Source organism: Echinops telfairi, unplaced genomic scaffold, assembly GCF_000313985.2.
Source record: "Echinops telfairi isolate 266 unplaced genomic scaffold, ASM31398v2 ScPeMD7_42;HRSCAF=159, whole genome shotgun sequence".
Classification (NCBI taxonomy): domain Eukaryota; kingdom Metazoa; phylum Chordata; class Mammalia; order Afrosoricida; family Tenrecidae; genus Echinops; species Echinops telfairi.
Window position 1 is genome coordinate 3,348,871 of NW_022103940.1, and position 20,394 is coordinate 3,369,264.

Consider the following 20,394-nt stretch of genomic DNA (forward strand, 5'->3'; position numbering starts at 1 on the left):
TTGTTGCCCTCATTATTCCCAAAATTCGCTTGCCTCTTGGGTTCCCGGAATCAGCTCATTTTCCTTTTTTTCCCCCTCCCCTTCCCTTCCTCCTCCCCTCTCCCCCATGCACCTTTAATAATCTACAAATTATTATTGTATCTTATATTACACTGTCCGGCGTCTCCCTTCACCCACCTTCTGCTGCCCGTCCCCCAGAAAGTAGGTTATATGTTTTCTTAATGTACAATTACTCTTTATATAAAACTCTAATGCACCTATGAGTGTCTATGAATTTGTTTCTCTAGTCTACCCGGACTAACACAAGTAGAGTAGAACTAATACATTCAGTGAAGTGGCAGGGTACAAGATCAACATAAAAAATTCAGCTGGATTCTAATACAATAACAAAGATAAAGAATTAATATGCCATTCATAAATATGGCGATTCTTACTAAATATCCCTAATGAACTAATCTTAAGTAAATATCACAAAGTTTCATAGCAAAAACACATGAATACAAATCTGACCTTCATTTATTTTTATCTTATCTAACACAATAATCTTATCATTTTTTCTAAACTCAAAAAAACTATAGGTTTCTGTTTCCCTTTATCTGTGCTGCATCCCTAACATAGATTGCTGTTATTAGCCTTCTTGTTAACCTTCTTTCACCATCTTCACTATTTAATTGCACCTTTGATCCTGCCATCATAGCTACTTAAAACACAGAAAAAGTATTCCATTGTATTCATCTATATAGCTGCTTTTAAAAAATTATATTTTTCTATTTTTCAGTATAGGAAAGCCAGGATTGATGAACCTATACAAACAACAGTAGAGTACAAGTTGTTGTTGTGTGTGTGTGGGGGGTGTTCTGGGAGGGGTGTAAAAGGGAGCTGAAATAAAGGAGTTCAAGAAGGAAGAGAAGGTTTTGAAACTGATTGTGGTAGCAATTGTACAATACTGCTTGAAATATGGAACAATAAGACATCTGTATTTGCTCCCAATAAAATGTTTTTGATAATATATACATAATAATTAAAAATCTAATGGGATAAATTTCATACCTATTAATCATTAGTAAAATATATGGACTTTTCTATGTGACAAGAAATAAAATTAAATTTATTGTACCAAAATATGATTTGTCAATTAGTCTCTCCCTACCTTGAGGATACTTTAATCTGGTGTGCATTTCAAAAGGATGTGGGAAACAAATTAAAATACAAGATATAATGTACAAATTTTCATAAAACCTTACAACTAGCTATTAATATAAAATAAAAGTAATACTGGAAGAGAGAACTGTTGAATTAAGCCTTGCAGAATGAGAATGTTTCTACTTAATGACATTGACAAAAAATTTGACATGATGATATAAATTAAAAGGTGAGGAAAAGTATGTGACATATTTCTAGTGTAGCTTCCTTAAAATTTCAATGTGAGATGAATCTCATTCTCACAGAGAATGATCTTTTAGGTAATTTGGCTCCTTCCACAAAACAGGATGGAGTCACATAAGAAAAAGATGCTTGATGAAGCAATGAGTAGATCTGTATCATAGATAGGATACACAACTAGTAACTAGTCTCAAAATAAAACAACACTCACTACCACAGAGATGATTCTAACTCATAAGAACCCTATAATAAGAAAAGGAAATTATAAAATCTCTGGTAGAGTTAGAGATTTAGGAAAAGGGGATATAATAATATGGTTTTGATGTTGTATAAAGGATCTGTCTATCGCATGGTGATTAGAGATGCTAGACTCTTGGGGGGGGGGCACCTGCTAGAATGAATAAGGGGTCACTCAAGGCTATCAAGTCTATTCAACTCCTAACAATCCTACTGGATAGAGTATTACTGCCCTTGTGTGTGTGTGTGTGGGGGGGGGGTCCAAAATTGCAAATCTTTACAGGAGTCGAAAGCCTTCTCCCAAGGAGCTGCTAGTGGTTTCAAACTGCCAAGAACCAGATAATCAATTGGACTTGCCCAGATAAGCACTGGGACCACACCAGTGAATGAATAATGACCAGAAAAGTGTGATTTCTTGTTTTCTCCACCACATACTCACAGTGAACATGGATAAGGCACTCTGACTCCCACCAGCTGGTAGGGATACCCCTTGCTATCCCCAATCCTAATATGAAAGCCAAAAGGATAATCAATCATCCAATAAGCTCAATGAACCACAAACAGATGATTCCAAAAGAAAGTAATCAAGATGATAATCCAACTTTGCAAACACAGAATTCCGTGAGCAGCTTGGGAAAAATGAAATTTTACCTACAAAATGTAACCCATAAAAAAAAAATGTAACCCATAAGACGGTGCTGTGATTTCTTGACAGAAATCAAGTAGGCAAGAAAGCAATGAGGAGATCTTTCACAGATAAGCTACCCAGACCAAGAAAAACTAACACATGAGAAAAGAAAAGAAACATATATGGTTGCTATCTGACATCCTGAGCTTCAAGGGAAAAGATAACGTGGATTGAATACCAATTATAAGAATAAACTGATAACAACAGGAAACAAGGAAACAAACTGAACAGCGAAGAGTCGATTAGCTTGACACTGCGTGACCATTTTGAGTATTTGCAAAGACCATTCTGATCCAGTCTGGACAACAACTTTCCCTGGTTTTTTCTCACCAAAGGAATTCTAAATTTTCTTTCTTATTTTTAAAAAATCATTTTATTGGGAGCTAATACAGATATCCTATCATTACATAGTTCAATCACATCAAGTAGTATTATACAATGGGAGCTAATACAGATATCCTATCATTACATAGTTCAATCACATCAAGTAGTATTATACAATTGCTACCACAATCAGTTTCAAAACATTCTCTTCCTTCTTGAACTCCTTAATATCTGCTGCCCTTCACCCCCCACCTCCACCGTACCCCCAGATACCCTTATTCTACTCATTGTTTCTATAGGTTCCGCAAGCCTGGATTTCATATAATAAAAATGGAAAAAAAATAACAAAAATTCAAGAGGCATACCCACAATGACAAAATACATCAGAGATAAACCCCAATTTGAAAAAACAAAAAAACCACAGAAAATGTTGAAAACCAGATCAAGTCCAACATATATCAAAGTGGGGGGGGGGGATCAAGTGATAAGGTTTTAACTGTTCAAGTCAGGTTTATCATTTTGATCATTTGGTCCCCATGATCATCCTGTGCAATTTAAGAAAACTCTATCAAGATTACCCCTTTGGAGCAGCAGAAACATTTTCTGTAATTTCTGAGCTGCTTTCTCTGCTTGAATTTAACTTGCCTAACAGATGCCCTCAGAAGCCACTGTTTTTAGACTGGGCTCTGGTGGTATAGTGGTTACACTTTGGCCTACTAACCACAATGTCAGCAGTTCAAACCTATCAGCTCTTCTGTGAGAAAAAGATGGAACATCCCATTCCTGTAAAGAATGCCAGTCTCAGAAGCTCATGGTGACAGTCTACCCTGTCCTATAGAGCCACTATGAGTTGGCATCGACTCAATGGCAGTGAGTTTTTAGTTTCGGTTGAGACTTAGACAAGTGTATTAGTGGGAAAAATTGTCTGTAGCCATCGATTATGAAGACATGCTTAACCCATTTTGTCTAGAATAAACCCATGCACATATGAACTGGAAGTATAGTATCAATATATTCAATTTTCACTGTTTTGTTTATTAGTTGTTAAGTACTGTGAAAAATATTATTACAGACATTTTCTAATTTAATTCTCATAAAAACCTTGATGTAGGCTTTAGAGTCATTACAGATAAAGAAACTAAGTCCTACAGAAATTAAAAAAAATTTCCCCAATAATAACAAGGAAAGGAGTACTTATGCCAGGATTTATACTCAAGTTCAGAGTTCTGTTTCTCTGAACCATTACTGCTAGAGTGGTTATATTTTGAAAATTAATTATAACGCAAAGTTTTAATGTTACCTCTCTATATAACAGACCTTAAATGATTTTAAATAGATTAATTTATAAATACACCTTTTAGTTTATACTAAACCTCACTTAATTTCAATATATTTGTTTCTAAACACCAGGAGTTCATCATGAACACAAACAGTTAAGCATTGAATTACTGGTCATAAGGTTGGCAGTTGGAACCCACCCAGATGCATCTTGAAATACAAGTCTGGCAATCTGTGTCCAAAGATCATTGCCTTTGAAAACCCCAGGCAACTGTTGTACTCTGTACCCATGGGGTCCCCATTAGTCTGAAATGACTAGATGAAAACAAAAGCAAATACTTTTCAAGTGCTATTTACCAGTGTTTATACATTGGACAGAGACTTAAATTCTCACCCTATTCTCCCAGGTGATGTTTTCCTGGTATCAAGAATGATGAAGAGCAGGCTGTGTGTTCATGAGGTGTCCACAGGTTCAGGTAATAGGCATCAGAAATCAACAAACAAACAAACAAATGACCAAAAATATTGTTGAGAATGGGGGGGGGTGTCAGAGCAGAGACCTCAAACCCATTTGTAGACAATGAGACATCCCCTCACAGAAGGGTCTAGTCAACTAGAGCACAGGATAGCACCAAGGAAACACACAACATTCCTTTGGTTCCTTGAGGCTTCCTCATTCCCACTATCATGACTCCAGTCCTGCCTTTCACTGTGGGCTAGACTGGAGCATGTACACTGGTACAGCTAAGAGCTCACAACACACGTTTCCAGGTCAGATAAACCTCTTAGTAATAGAGATGGGAATAGAGATACCAGGAGGGTAAGAGGAAGGGGAGAAAGGGCGACTGATCACAATGACTGACACTTAACAACCACACACACACACACACATACACGAGGGGGATAAAAAAACAGAATCTGTGGAGGAAGAGTGACAGCAGTTGGTATAAGATATGAAAATAATAATAAAAATTTATAAATTTTTCAAGGGATCACGAGGGTGTGAGGGAAGGAGGGAGGGGAAAAGGAGGAGCTGATACCAAGGATTCAAATAGAAAGTAAAAGTTTAGAGAATAATGATGGCAGCATATGTATAAATATGCTTGATACAATTCACGTATAGATTGTTTTAAGAGCTGTAAGAGCCCCTAATAAAATTATCTTTAAAAAAAACAAGAGTGGTGAAGAAAGTATTAATTGATACTAGGCCAAGATTGAGCTTGAGATGCAAAATTTACACAGCCAAGAATGTAAGTCCATGTCTTATTATACTCATACAATTTCCAATGATATACTAGAAAACATCAATCACGGACTACAGGGGGGAAAAGGAGGTATGAGATACATTTTTAATGAAGATGAGAAGTTTAGATGATAATCCAATTAAATAAAAGAATTGGAAAAGTCTCTATTGGAGTAGAGACTAGGTGAAAATTCATTTCCCCCACTGTGCGCCCTTTGTTGAAGATGATCACAAATCTGACATTTAGGAGTTTTTAGTATACATATAAAAATGTTAAAATCTGAGGTTATTGAGGATGCAAGGCTGAGTCATTGGCTCAATGGACACCCTGGAGAGCTAGGTCAGCCAGTCAGGCTAATGCCTAAGGGAGAGAATGTAGAGTATAAGAGACATAAGATTTGTTCTTATCTTAGCATAGAGATGCAAAGTAAAAGGTTCCCTCAACTTTTTAAGACACCAAAAATATAAGATGCATTTGTTCACTCATGAGTTCAACAAATGACATTTGTATTCAATGTTAACTGTGTGGAGGCCATCTTGCTAGGACACAAGAATAACTACCTACACCATCACATATTTGTACCCATTCCAAAGAGAGTGACCCAACAGAATGCTCATTTTATAGAAAAATGTAATTGATATCACATGCAAGTAAATTTTTACTGAAGATCATCAAACAACGGTTTCAGCAGTACATTCACAAACATACCAAAGGTTCAGGCTGGAAGCAGAAGAGAACATGGAACAAGGGACATTATTGTTGATGTCAAATGGATCTTGGTTCAAAGCAGAGAATACCAGAAATATGTTTACTTTTGTTTTATTGACTATAGAAAGGCTTTTGACTATATGGATCATAACAAACCTTGAGAAGAATGGGAATTCCAAAACACTTCAGTGTGCTCTTGTGGAATTTGTACATGGATCAAGAGGCAAATGTGTGAACAGAACGAGTGAATATTCCAAGCTTTAAATCAGGAGAAAGGTGGGCAGGGAATAAGGAAGACTGAAGAAGAATTGATGTATTGGCTGGCAAAGAATACTGAAAGTTCCTAGACCGCCAAACAAACAACTGTGCCTTGGAAGAATTACTGCCAGATTGCTCCTTAGCGGCAAGGATAGCAAGACTTTGTTTCACATACTTTAGACATGTTGTCAGAAGAGACCAGTGCCTGGAAAAGGACATCATGCTTAGTCAAAAGAAAGGGCAGTAAAAAAGAAGCGCGCCTCAAGAAGATGGATTGACGCAGAGGATGCAACAATGGGCTGAGGCATAAGAGTAATAGCGAAGATGGCGCGGGACCTGGAGAGTTTTGGTGTGCTGTGCTATAGGTCAGAACCGACTTGATGGCACCTAAACACAACAGCATATACTGAACATGTGCTTAAATTGCCCACGTACCATGTGCTTTTCTATATTTTCTAAATATACTGATAGCTCTTTTATTTCTATTTATACATATTGGGGCTAAAGCCATAGAAACAACACATTTACTTTATAGACCAAATAACATGGAGTTTGCTGCTTCCAATTTTTGGGTTGTTTTCTTTAAAGATGCTTTATAATTATAATTTATTTCAAGTGTAATCTTAGCTTCTGAAGCAAATTATCACCCTTGGTTCCTTTAAATGAATTATAAAAACTTTAAGCTAAGTTGCTCAATGATAAGCTTAATTTTCAGAAGCACTAAACTTCATGTTAAGGGACAAAAACCTTAGGAAAGTTTCCTGATATTCAAATGACATACACTGTGCTTGGTGAAATAGAAACAGTTCACTCCTCTATTTCACACCCTTGATTCTCTCTCCAAACTGTGACTTTTGCCAGCTTTCAGATAAGAACTATTATGAGCTGTAGAGTGTAACCTACATATAGCTTTCAAAGGCAACACTTTCTCTGAGACAGAGATGTAAAACTAAACTAAGAGAATGTAAATTTTAAAGAAGAATTTTTGTTAGTTTCCCTGTAACTAAATTATCAAGTTTAAGTTATCCTGCAATCTGCAGACCACAGGCTTTTTTGATTCGTAAAAGACTCACATTCCCTGACACCTAGTTGATGCCCATTCACAGGGACCCTCCCTCTAGGGCAGAGTAGGACTGCCCCGATGGGTTCCTGACACTGGAACTCTAAGGGGGTAGAAAGCGCTTTCTTTCGCTCACAGAAGAAAGGCCAGGCTAATTCCTTAGCGAGTATTGTTGCCTTCCTGGAAAACACCTATGAACACACAGCATGGGTCAAGTCTTAATCATCACCATTCTGTCAGAGCTCTGGAGAGCTCCCCTCTTTTGGGTTCATGGTGCTTTGTTTGCTAACTCCATGTTTTTTGTGTCTTGTTTACATGTATTCTAAAGTTTCTAAGGCCCAAAGCTGCAGATGGCTTTTGGAAAAAAAACATAGTGCAGCAGGTTGCTTTGCAATTTGGACTGTTTCTTTCCATGCCAGAATATACATTGTATATCAATGCTATAAAACAACAGTATGCTTTTTAAAATAATCATTTTTTCCCATATAATTCACAAATATTTCAACAGTTATGTCATATTATAAAGAGTTACACAACCATCACCATAATCAGTTCTAAAACATTTACTTCCTTTCTGTACCCTCTGCTAGCAGTTACCCATTTCCCTGCAACTTCCCTCCCCCCACTCCCTTAATAAGCTATTAATCTAGTTACTATCTCAATATAGCCATCCATCCTGGATTTCATATACTGGAGAAAATTTTAAAAAAACAGAATTTTAAAAAATCAATAAAAAGCAGGAAACATTAAAAAACCAGAGCATCTTTAAAATGGATCAAAAAGGAGGTCAAAAGATAAGGTGTTACATTTTTTTTTAAACATTTTATTAGGGGCTCATACAACTGTTATCCCAATCCATACACACATCAATTGTGTAAAGCGCATTTGCACATCATTCTCAAAACATTTTCTCTCCACTTAAACCCCCGACATTAGGTCCTCATTTTTCCCCTCCCTCCCCGCTACCCCCTCCCTCATGAGCCCTTGATAGTTTATAAATGGGTATTTTCTCATATCTTGCCCTGTCCGACGTCTCCCTTCACCCACTTTTCGGTTGTCTGTCCCCCAGGGAGGAGGTCACACACAGTTCCATGTAATCAGTTCCCTCTTTCCTACCCATTCTCCCTTTACCCTTCCTGTTTTGCCACTCACACCACTGGTCCTATAGGGCTCATCCGTCCTGGATTCCCTGTATTTTCAGTTCCTATCAATCTGTACCAGTGTACCTCCTATGGTCTAGCCAGACTTGCAAGATCGAATTCGAGTCATGGTAGTGGGAGCGGGGAGGAAACATTTAGGAACTAGAGGAAAGTTATATTTCTCATCATTGTTACATCGCACCCTGACTGGCCCATCTCCTCCCCGAGACCCCTCTGCAAGGGGATCTTACATTTTACCCGAAATGGTTTTGTAACTATCTACTTTCCGTTGCACTCTGCATACTAGAGCAAGGTTATTCATATCCAGGGCTGATGTTTTAAATAGAAAACTAAAGTGAAAGTGATTTGAAAAATTAACAAGTTTATACCCTTGTGGTGCTGTAGTTAAGCACTAAGTGTTAAAAAAATGGCTGGCAATTTGGATTCACCTTATGGTTTTGTAGGCAATAAGACTTGATTGACAATCTGTTTCCCCCAAAGATTATAGCCTATAAAACCCCATGTGGTCGTTCTACTCTACTGGGTAGCTATGGGTCAGAATCAACTCAAAGTCATCTGATAGGAACAACAATACAATAACAACAATAGTCATAGTTTACACAAAAAAATGACAAAACTGACAAGAATGAAATTTAGAGAAGGCGAGTAACACAGATATAAAGAGTGATTTGATAAGTAGCTCTATTACTTCTAACACATTTGTAACCAAGCAGTATTTTCAAACGTTCAAAGATTTATAAAAAAATTGACCAACGGTTATAAAAAATGCTAGTTTTCTCACATATATAATTTGAAATTAAACAAAACAAACACATCAAACTATGCAATGGAAAATTAAAAAACAAAGAACATTCTGGTATACAATCTTGACTCAAAAGAGAAACAAAAGTTGAAAATGCATACTATTTAGAAATAAATGTAGAGAGATTTCTGTTTATCACAATTTATGGAATGTAGCCAAAATTTCATTCAAAGGGAATTTTTGAGCTTAAAATTTTTGTATTAGAGAACATGAAGGGATGAAAATAAATTAATGAAATAGCATCCAATCAAAAATCTTTAATGGAATCACAAAATAAGCCTGCCAAAAAAATAACACCTTGAAACAGAAGAAAGCCATCAATAAAGATATCAACATGAGTTATAGTGAAATAAACGTTAGAGTATTGCCAAAAGAATCAAAAGGTGATTTTTTGATAAAGTATTACACAGACTGTTGTCAAGTCTGATGAGGAACAAAAAAGAAGGGAGGGGGTAAATAAGGGAGAAACAACTTCAAGAATAAGTCAAAATTAAAATTGAATTGCTAAATTACTAATGTATATTATGCATATCTTTATATGAATAAATTTTTACACTAGACTTGGATATAATGATGCCAACAGATTCATAGGTAAATGCATAAAAAGTGTCTGAAGGGCTATAAAGCAAAATGTTAACAATGGTTAGCTATAGAAAGGAAAATAGGATTTAGAGAATTCTAAAAGAAACTTATGAACTGCTGAGCATTAGATAAAGAATTACAGAAGCCTGTATTCATGTATTGCTTATGTGTACTGCTTTTTAAATACATGAAAGTGATACAATGTTGGTTTCAGGACAACCAGGTGTTGTTAGTACATGAATCACTAAAGCAAAACAAAAGAAATTGCTTATACCACAAAAGACGACATACTAATTAAATGAGGCCATGCATTATTATTATATTTTCCTGCCATAATAAAGTAACATTGACACCATAATTATTAATGCAGTAGAAGACCAATTTTTTGACTCCCTAGATCAGTGGTTCTCAACCTTCCTAATGCCGCAACCCTTTAATACAGTTCCTCATGTTGTGTTGACCCCCCAACCATAAAATTATTTTAGTTGCTACTTCATAACTATAATTTTGCTACTGTTATGAATTGTGTGACCCCTGTGAAAGGGTCGTTTGACCCCCAGGTTGAGAACCGCTGGCCTAGATTATCATTCAAGTCCCTGAGTTGTAGTACGTAACTGAACTCAGTGTTGGTTTAAGATTCAATCAAAGTGACTATGAATCCCAGCATACACTGTTAAGTATGGGTTTAAAGTCCATACACTTTATAAACAGATTGTTCAGTCTCAAAACATCCCCAATACACATGTTTTATTCTAACATACCTTACTTCTTCAAAATAACGTGGCTTAAAGGTAAATATCATGATAAATACGCTCAAAGATTTTGATCCACTGCTTGGGACACCCACAGAGGAAGTTCTACTCTGTCCTATAGGGTTACTATAAGTCTGAACTGACTTAATGGCAGTGAGTTTGGTTTTTGGTTTTTATTTTGTTTTGCTTTGGCTTGGGTTTTGCTTTGCTTTGTATCATGGAACCTCTATTGAAGTACAGGCAGTAGCAGGGTTACAGACTTCTGACTTAGGACAACTCGAACTTGCCCTTTAACACTTTGGGGACCCTTGGAATATATAGAGCCTACATTTGTTTTCTGCCTATAGGCTTTAGTGAGATGCTGCTACCCCACTTTTAGTGAATGTTGCCATCTGGTAGGGACCCGTGGAACTGCGTAAATCTGAAGAAACAACCACACCAACACCAGCTGCAAAGACCCTTCATACATTTGTGTCTCACCAACTATATCAAGACTCATATTCCCTCAGAACCTTTTTTTCACATCATTCAAAAGATTCTCTGTGACTGAAAACACAAAACAAAAAGACCAAAGCAGAATTTCGTTTTGAAAGGGATGTTATGTCAATTTGGCCTCACTTTGAAACAATTAAACTAACCCTGATTTACAACAAATTCTTAATCAAAATCATCTTCACTTTCTGGACATACAGCGTTTACATCATTGAACAGCTTTTAAGACATCTCTTTCACTAAAACCAAAGAGGAAACAAAACCCACTGCTGTTGAGTCGACCTGACACACAGCAACCCCACAGGACAGAAGCAGACTGCTCCTGTAGGTTTCCAGGACTATCAATAGTTACGGAAGCAGACAACTTCATTTTCTTCTATGGGGGGGCTGGTGGTTCAAACTGCTGGACTTGCAGCTAGCAGCCCACTATGCTGAGTACTTCCTTTACTAACACCAAAGTAAAGCTAAACAAGAAACATTTTTCCCTATTGTGACTTACCTACAAATTCAACCTAAAGACACACTTAGGAATGAATCTCATTGGTCCTGAGGACTGCCTGTGTAGGTAGAAAATACAACTCGAAGTGGTAAGAAAGAATAATATGGCCTAAGGAAATTTTCTTTCATCTTTATCTTTTCTGTTTCTTCCTTATTATGAGCATCATAAATTCTAATCCAAGACCCAACTAATTCACTATAAATACAAACAAGGCCACTGGAGAATGTTTTCTATGACAGTGCTGTGTGGGATGGCCACAGCTGTCCTACCGAAGGATAGTATTCAAACTCAGTCACTTTCTGACTCATAGCAAACTTATGAGACCGAGTAGGACTGCCCCTTTGGATTCCAGAGACTGTAAATCTTTAGGGGAGTAAACAGATTCATCGGTCTCCTATGGAGTGGCTGGTGGATTTGAATCCCTGACCTTGTGGGTAACAGTTCAGGGGTCTTTAGGATCATATTAAAGGGTATTAATGAAAATACAATAACCCTATGTCTCCATAACGCATTAGTAGCACTGTTGTGTTGTTGGCAGTGGCCATCAGTCAGCCACCAGATTATGGTGAGTCCATTTGTTACAGAGTAAAACTACTCCATGCCAAAGCCAAACGACGAGCCAAGTGATGGCCATGAAGCGCATTCCAACTCAAAGCAACTCTCTTGAGTTAACAAAGCTAAAGAGATTAATATTTCTCCCACGGTGTTGTGGGTGGGCCTGCACTGCTGATCTTGTGATTATCAGTCCAGCGTTTATTCGACAGCACCCACAGAGCTCCAAAATACTCCATAGAATTTTCTTAACTGTAGTCATTATCTAAAGTAAGCAGTTTTCCAGACCTGTATGCCATGGAAACTGAGTACGCTTGAACCACAAATGGGTATGACTTGTGCAATACAAGCTCCTTAATCAAGTAATAGATATACCTAATATTCTATCACTATTTTGTTGTTAATCTGTGTGAACTAATTTGAGGGGATAATTTCCATAAACCATACACTCTTTAAAGACAAAATGTCCAAAATAATATTTTATTGAACTGTTATCTATTTACTCTTAGATATTACTCTTGGAAAATGAAAGTCTTAACTTTTTTCTGTCCATGCTTATAATTGTCTGTGCATTACACTGATCATTTAACTTAATCTTTCCTAAAATTCATAATTCTATTATATTTTATAGATGCAAAGCAACCAGAATTAAATATTTTTATAAAGATACCTATTTACTATGATTTTATACAGATACTGTGAAATATTATTTTTTATTTTAATAGATTTTAGTTTCTGATCACAATAGTTTCTTTTGAAGTATAACTAAGTACAGGCTAGTTAATAGTTCAGGATGCATATTTTACCAAACTGTCTGACTCCTAAATTTTTCTGTTTTGTGTCTCTTGCTAGCAAAAATCTTTTGAGCTTCAGCAGCTCTCTCTGAAAAAAAAGACTCATTTTAGGTAGCTATTAATTCTTATTTTAATATAATATTTGTGTACTGATTTAATATATCATCTAACAATGACTTACAATAGAGAATATAGTTTTTTAAAATATGATAGTTGGGGGGAGGGATGGAAAAATAGGAGCTGACACCAAGGGCTCAATAGAAAGTAAATGTCTAGAAAATAATGATGGCAACATATATACAAATGTGCTTGATACAATTGATGTAAGGATTGTTATAAAAGTTTGAAGAGCCCCCAATAAAATTTTTTTAATAAGATATGGAAAAAGAAGAATTGATTTGGAGTGAGTTTTTTATAGTTTAGTACAATATTATTTATATAAAATAACTTATTTCAGTTTCTTTCTCTTGTACTTAATATTTATAAAATTGCAATTAAAATTTTTGAAAGAACTGGAAAAAAATAAAAATATGATAATTACAAATGAGAACATTTTTAAAGAGTCATGATTTGGGAACCCCACTCCCACACAAACACAAAAACATAATCAAGCAGATTGGCTCTCCCATAGTTGGAATTCACTGCCTGTTTGTTCACTTTTCTTCGCCTTTTTATTGTTTTAATATACATTTGGTTTTAAAATAGGGCCTCATAAATTAAAATACTATGATGTTTAGGATGTAATTAGAGCCAGCATCTATGCCCATAAGCAGCACCTGCCAATGAAAACCCCTATTTGTAGCACAGGAGAAAGAAGACTAAGTAAGAAATTAGAATGAAATCCCAGAAATCACTCAGTAATAAGGTAATTAAAATAAATATTTGAATCTATTGAAGAATACATGTGGAAATTTTAACAGTAGATAATATTAAAGAGGGCTACTTGGGGATGTCATAATTGCATTAAAAACTAGGACAATGTATTGAATTAATATTTGTTAAAACTAGGTTAAGTATACCTGTAAACAACCATGAATCATTTTCAATCTTTGCTAGAAATAAATATTACTGTCACTAATCATGACTTCAATAACATTTAGTGAATTTGAACAATGTACCAAATATTAAGCTAAGTATTTCACATGAATTACTGAACTTAATTCTCACTATGTCCCCAAAATGTTATAGGTCATATTAATATTTTTACTTCTTTGATGTTAAAAACTAAGGGCAGATAAGAGATTAAATAAATTGAACGCCTGACTCAAAAGTCCATGCTCTTTCCTACAGGGTGAAATGAAATTTCTTAATACAGCTCTTTAAGTTCTAGGCTCTGTGCCTAGAATTTGGGATGGAGTTTGATTTAGGTGGTATGCATTCAGAGTCTCCATCGTACTAGAAGATAGGATTAAGTCACCATACTTTGTTTCCTGAGGTGTATGTTTAAAGGCATAAAACATATATCCAACAAAGTCATTCCTCTATGTGTAAGAGACATCTCAGAAACAAGAAGAAACATTTTTTGATTAAAAATTAGGTACAATGTTAGGTCATCTGTATTAACTATGTCACCACTATTGGCGATGCTCAATGACATTACCCTCTTTGTTCCTGTATCTAAGTATCCTTTTTCCTTTTGTTCATTATGAAACTTGCATTCTTCTTTAGAATAATATATATGGTTTTAACAATGAGTTAAGGGTCAATATTACAATGAAAAAAAGATAATAAAGGCATGCAGTGATGGTTAGTGACGCTGCTATTATTCCTAGAATTTGGATAGTGTAACTTCCATTAAGTGCTTGCAAATTAAAATTGGTTAAGCATTTTGACATTTATAGTTACCATTAAAAGTGAAGATTAAGAATTGATGCATATCTCATGACTCATATCACCTTTTACTGCCATATTTGACTTAAATTTCCTTTGAAAACTAACTTAATTTATACAAAAGTGGCATGTATATACTTTTGAAAATAAAAAGAGAAAAAACTTACTCAAAGGTAGTAAAATATTTTTGCACAACAGGAAAACTGTCTTTGAGAATAAAACATTTTAGGGAGAGTTGGGAAGACCACAGACATTAGTCAAGAGAGAACTCAGGCCATCAAACTTGGCAAATGAGAAAAACTGTCTGAAGTCCAGAAACTTGTGGAAGATGACCTCAACATTTTCACTGATGTGATAGCTACTTAAGTTGGTGTCTCACATGCGATCACATATTCAATTTTAAGTGGACATCTTCTCCTGTGCAAGTTTTCACTTTGGGAGGTGCCAACAATTGCCTCAGGCCATGGTATTTTCCATTGCTTCGTATGCATGTGAAAATTGGGCATTTAATAAGGAAGGCCAAAGAAGGATCAACATATTTGAATTGTGGTGCAGGAACAGAATATTGAAAGGAAAAACAAAGCTGTCTTGAAGAAGTATGGTCCAAATGCTCCTTAGAGGCAAATATGGAAAGACTTTGTCTTATAAACTTTGGAAATGTTGGCATGAGAGACCAGTCCCTGGAGAAGGACATCAGCAAAAAAGAGAAAGACTTTCAAACAGATGGATTGACAGAGGGGCTGCAACAATGAACTAACGAATAGGAACAATTGTGAGGATGCTGCAGGACCGAAAAGTGTTTTGTTCTGCTGTGCTTAAGGTTGATATGGGTCAGATGTGACTTGATGGAACCTAGCAACCACCAGGTTATCACACGGCATGATCAGAAATCATTAAGATTATACATGAGAACTGTTCTCTTTTATCCACAGCAACACCTCTTCTCAGCCAGTAATCGAGTCTCTGGTCCCTTGGTCTCTGCCTGTCAGCTAAAAAGCCCACCTAATGCGCTGCCTCAACCCCCATCCTGCTTTCTCAATAGGAAAAATACATTTTCCTAAAGCCTGTAAGGATCCATGGTGGAGCCATGGGTCAAGTGTTGGACCACTAACCATAAGGCTGACAATTCAAACCCGCCAGCTGCTTCATGAAAGAAAGATGAGGCTGTCTGCTTCTGTGCAAATTTAGTCTGGAAAACCCTACGGGGCAGTTTCACTCTGTCCTATAGGGTCACTATGAGATGGAACTGACTTGATGGGTCTGTTGCTTTTGTTAATTTTTTTTTGGTGGGGGGAGGAGGGTATAATTACAACAAAGATATAAAGGAAAACTGGATAAAACCTAGAGTGGGAAATAAGTATGTTGCAAACCAAGCAATGCTTTAAAGGCAAAGGACAGAATTGGAATTATATTCAAATTGTAATGGGAAAAAAACACTTTAAGGCAACGAAGTGAATTGATCTAATTTATAGCTTAAAATGGTTCCACTAGTTAGAATATGGCTTAGAAAAGATGAGGAATGAAAAAAAAATGAGGAGCTGATTATCAAAGGCTCAAGTAGAAAGAAAATGCTTTGAAAACGATGATGGTAACATATACAAATGTGCTTGACACAATGGATATATGGATGGATTGTGATGAGAGCTGTAAGAGCCTCCAATAAAAGTGTTAGATTAAAAAAAAGAAAAATGAGGAATAGATAAATACAAGCAAGGGGACCATTTATGAGATTAGATATGGGAAAAGGGTGAAGCCTTCTAGGTTTTTGCTTCAATCAGCAGAGGTGATAGTGATCCATTTTTTAATAATTTGAAAGATAAATAGAAAGGCAGAATAGGGAGAATATTAAGCATATTTTAGGTACATTAAAATATGAGCTGACAATGAGTCATTTAATTAGATAAGTTTAGTAGACAGTTGGGCATGCAAATCATGCTTATCTATGTTATGGTTGAAGTAGATATTGAAATCTGATCAGCATATAGATATTTAAACCTGAGAGAATGGATGAGATCACCTATTAAACCAACTATGATAATATTTCATAAGGTTTCTTGGCATTCTCTGTTAAAGTATGTTTATAACAACTGACATGTGCCTTTCTCTGGTAATCAGGGTACAGAGATATAAATGAACATTGTCCATTATTGTGACCAAAAGTTGGGATCAAAATGTTGCATTAATACTCTGTGATAAAAGTTTTAAAAAGTGGGAGCTTAACCAATTTCATTGATTCAATGCCACTAATTAGCTTCATTCTATGTTTTAGAGTTTAAAGGTTAGCATTTTATTTTCATATTTAACTGAACCACTTAGTGGTTTTGTTACAGAAACACACATTATTACAACTTATTTTATTTTATGCTCCCATAAAACTTAGGCATCTGTTGGTTGATAGAGTAAAATCAAAATTACAAGAAGCTTACTTTTTCTAACTTAATTTACCAGACCTGCAACTAAGAGATTATAATGTATGAAATCTACAGTGATTTAAACCTGGATACTTATGGGGCTTCATGATAACTAAGATGTGCTCCTGTCATTTCTACAAAGGTTCCCAGATACACACTGCCAACAATGGAAGTCACATGTTTCCAGGGGAAAGTCAGTATCTTTGGCATTTCCTGCCTGCCATAGTTTGATATGCTTCCTTAAAAAAATAACAAAGAAAGCTCGAAACATTATCTCTTTTGAAAGCCTGGTTTAACTCAGAGAGATGACACAAATTGTTTAATGCTGTTTTAATTTATTCATTCTTTTATCTTTTTTTCTATACATACATTTCTTAAATTCATAATACTTGGACCATCCCAAAGCAGTCTGACTCCACAGACCACAGTATTAACTGCTATGTTTTACTACCTCCAACTATTAATATACATATTCCTGATAAGTCCTAAAGGTAGGTAGCGCTAGTATCACTAGTCTCATTTTGAGAACAAAACATACTGAGGTGAAGAGAAAAGCAAAATCGTGCCCCAAGTCATGTATTATCTCAGGAGACCAAATCACTACTTGATCTTACTCTGATTCCTGCTCCAGTGGATGTTTCAGCATTTAAATCTACTCCCTGTAAGAATGGAAATGCATATATGCAAAATAAAATTTGCTTAAACATTTTTAATAAAAAGAAAATAATGTTCAATGGTCTTATACCTAGTATGTATGGGAAAATACTTCAGCCCTTGTAGCTGAACAACTGCACAAAATCAATTTCTCCTTTGAAACTGAAGCATTAATCAAGGTCAGGTTGCCAGAAAGGAGTCAGAAACATATACATCAGGGTGACAGTAGCATATGGTGGTGAAGGGATTGAGGTGGCATGCAAGAGATAACATTTGGATAAGATAAGATTTGGTTATAAATATCCATCTAGGAAGTGTTGTTCCTTTCAGGACTTTACATACCCAATGTTGTCTGACTCCTTGGCTGCTCCTTCCACAGGTACGAGAATATTTCTGCCTGAAGCCTAATAAAGACAGGAAAACATGTGAATAACTATCTTTAACTTTCCTTCAAAACACTCCCCAACCCCCTGGCACACACACAAATGGTTAAAAAATTGAAAATGCACATTGTTTCTCAATGAAACACCCAATATTCCTCTGGTTCTTTGAGGCTTTCTCAGTCCCCACTATCATGATGACCCCAGTCCTGCCTTTCACTCCTTGCTAGACCAGAGTATGTACACTGGTACAGCTAAGAGGTCACAACACACAGAATCCAGGTCAACTTAACACTTCAGGAACATAAATGAAGGTAGTGATACCAAGAGGGTAGAGGGAAGGTGGCGGGAGGAGGGGAGGAAAGGGGAACTGATCACAATGATCAATGCATAACCCACCCCCTCGCAGGGGGATGAACAACAGAAATGTGGGTGAAAGAAGACAGCGGTTGGTGAAAGAAATGAAAACAATAATTTATAATTATCAACGGGTCATGAGGGTGGGAAAGGAAGAGGGAGGGAAAATACCAAGTGCTCAAAAATAGAAAGTAAATGTTTAGAAAATGATGATGGCAACATATGTACAAATATACTTGATACAATTGATATGTGGAATGTTATAAGAGCTGTAAGAGCCCCCAATAAAATAAGTTAAAAAATAAAAAAGAAGAAATAGTTCAAATTTTGTGACAGAGATATGACTATAATAACATTTTGGTAACATTTTCTGGCTTACAAAGTATAGAATACACACCTTACATTAGAAAAGTAAAGCATATACATATAAAAATCTAAGAAGCCCAGTTTTTCAGTTTTTCAGTTGTGAATTATGCTACAGAGTATATTATACTTAAGGTATTATATACAGAGTATTATACTTAAGGAAAATATGAGAACCATTAAAACATTTCCTATGCCCTAATTTAATTTGTATATAAACTTTCATTAATTTTATTTTATCACTTGCTGAGATTCTAATATGGTATTGCTGATGTGTCTTGTTGATCATAATTCCTTTAATACTAAGGAAGGGAAATATTTTATAATACTCTAATTTAAGATGTTATTCATAATAGAAAAATAAGATTATATTTTTGGCACAGAGAAAACAATACCTCTGTTTCAATCATAGAGGAAAAACTTTCTCTTCTGCGTCTTCTTCTTCTGATATAACTAGCCCTGGAGCTGAATGAATCCATCTTGAAATTCTTTCTGATGACACTCTAATTTAAAGAGAAAAATATGGAAAATATGCCTTAAGAAACATAGAAACCATAAGATGTAACTTTCAATTGCCCCTGAAATTTCTAAATATATCTGATATAAAAACTCAGCAACGCATGTTTTCTAAATAGATAGACTTACTTAACAAAACTCACTAAAATAGAAAGGGAAATATTTAACATATTTTACACTTGATCTTAGCCAAAAGGCTGAGAAGCTATATATTTAAAGTTTTTTGTAAACTAATTTTCTAATGAAAAACCATGATAAAAGCTTTTTTTCACACTATATTATCTGCAAATGAGCTATACTTGTATTTGATTCTAGTTTCTAGCAATTGTCTTAATCAACTACAAAATTTAGCATTCACTAGTAACCCTATTTCTTATGCTATAATGTACAATATATATATAAATTAGAGCCAGTAAGACATATCATATGTAGGATTAACATTGATTAAATCAGCAACTATAATATTTTCATGTTCATTAAAATAGCTTATACTCATAATATATCTCATAGATACGATTAAAGGGAGAACCAAACAAATCACTTAAAAGGAAAGATTGCCAAATAGTCTGTCACAATCAAACAATACCGGTTTATATCTCCATTTGAGTATGTATCTTAAATAGAAGTCCCTTTTATCTGATTTTTGAAGATAAAGTTTTTGACAAACAGAAACATCATGAGCCCTATACTTTATCAATATATTTTTCTTATAAGAAACAGAATTATAGAATACAAGATTCATCTACAATTTTTTAAAAGACTATAAAGGTAAATTTATCCAGCTACTGAAGTCACTTACATCTATCACTCACAGTGGCCCTATGGGACACAGTAGAAACTGTCCCATGTAGGTTCCTGAGATTTAACTCTTAACAGGAGTAGAAGCCCTGTCTTTCTTCTACAGAACAGAGCAGTAAATGATTTTGAACTACTGACCTTGCGGAACAGCCTAACGTTTAACCACTACACCACAAGGACAGGGCTCCTGAAGACTGAAAGATAATTATATCAAGACCTAGAACTTTTAATATAATAATATCACGGGATAAGGATAAGGACATTAAGTCATT

General features: G+C 35.5%; 1 pseudogene; it reads right to left on the bottom strand.

Annotated features, from left to right (window-relative positions):
• Positions 1-19,443: 19,443 nt before the first annotated feature.
• Positions 19,444-19,533, bottom strand: LOC115869733 (annotated as a pseudogene).
• Positions 19,534-20,394: the final 861 nt, after the last annotated feature.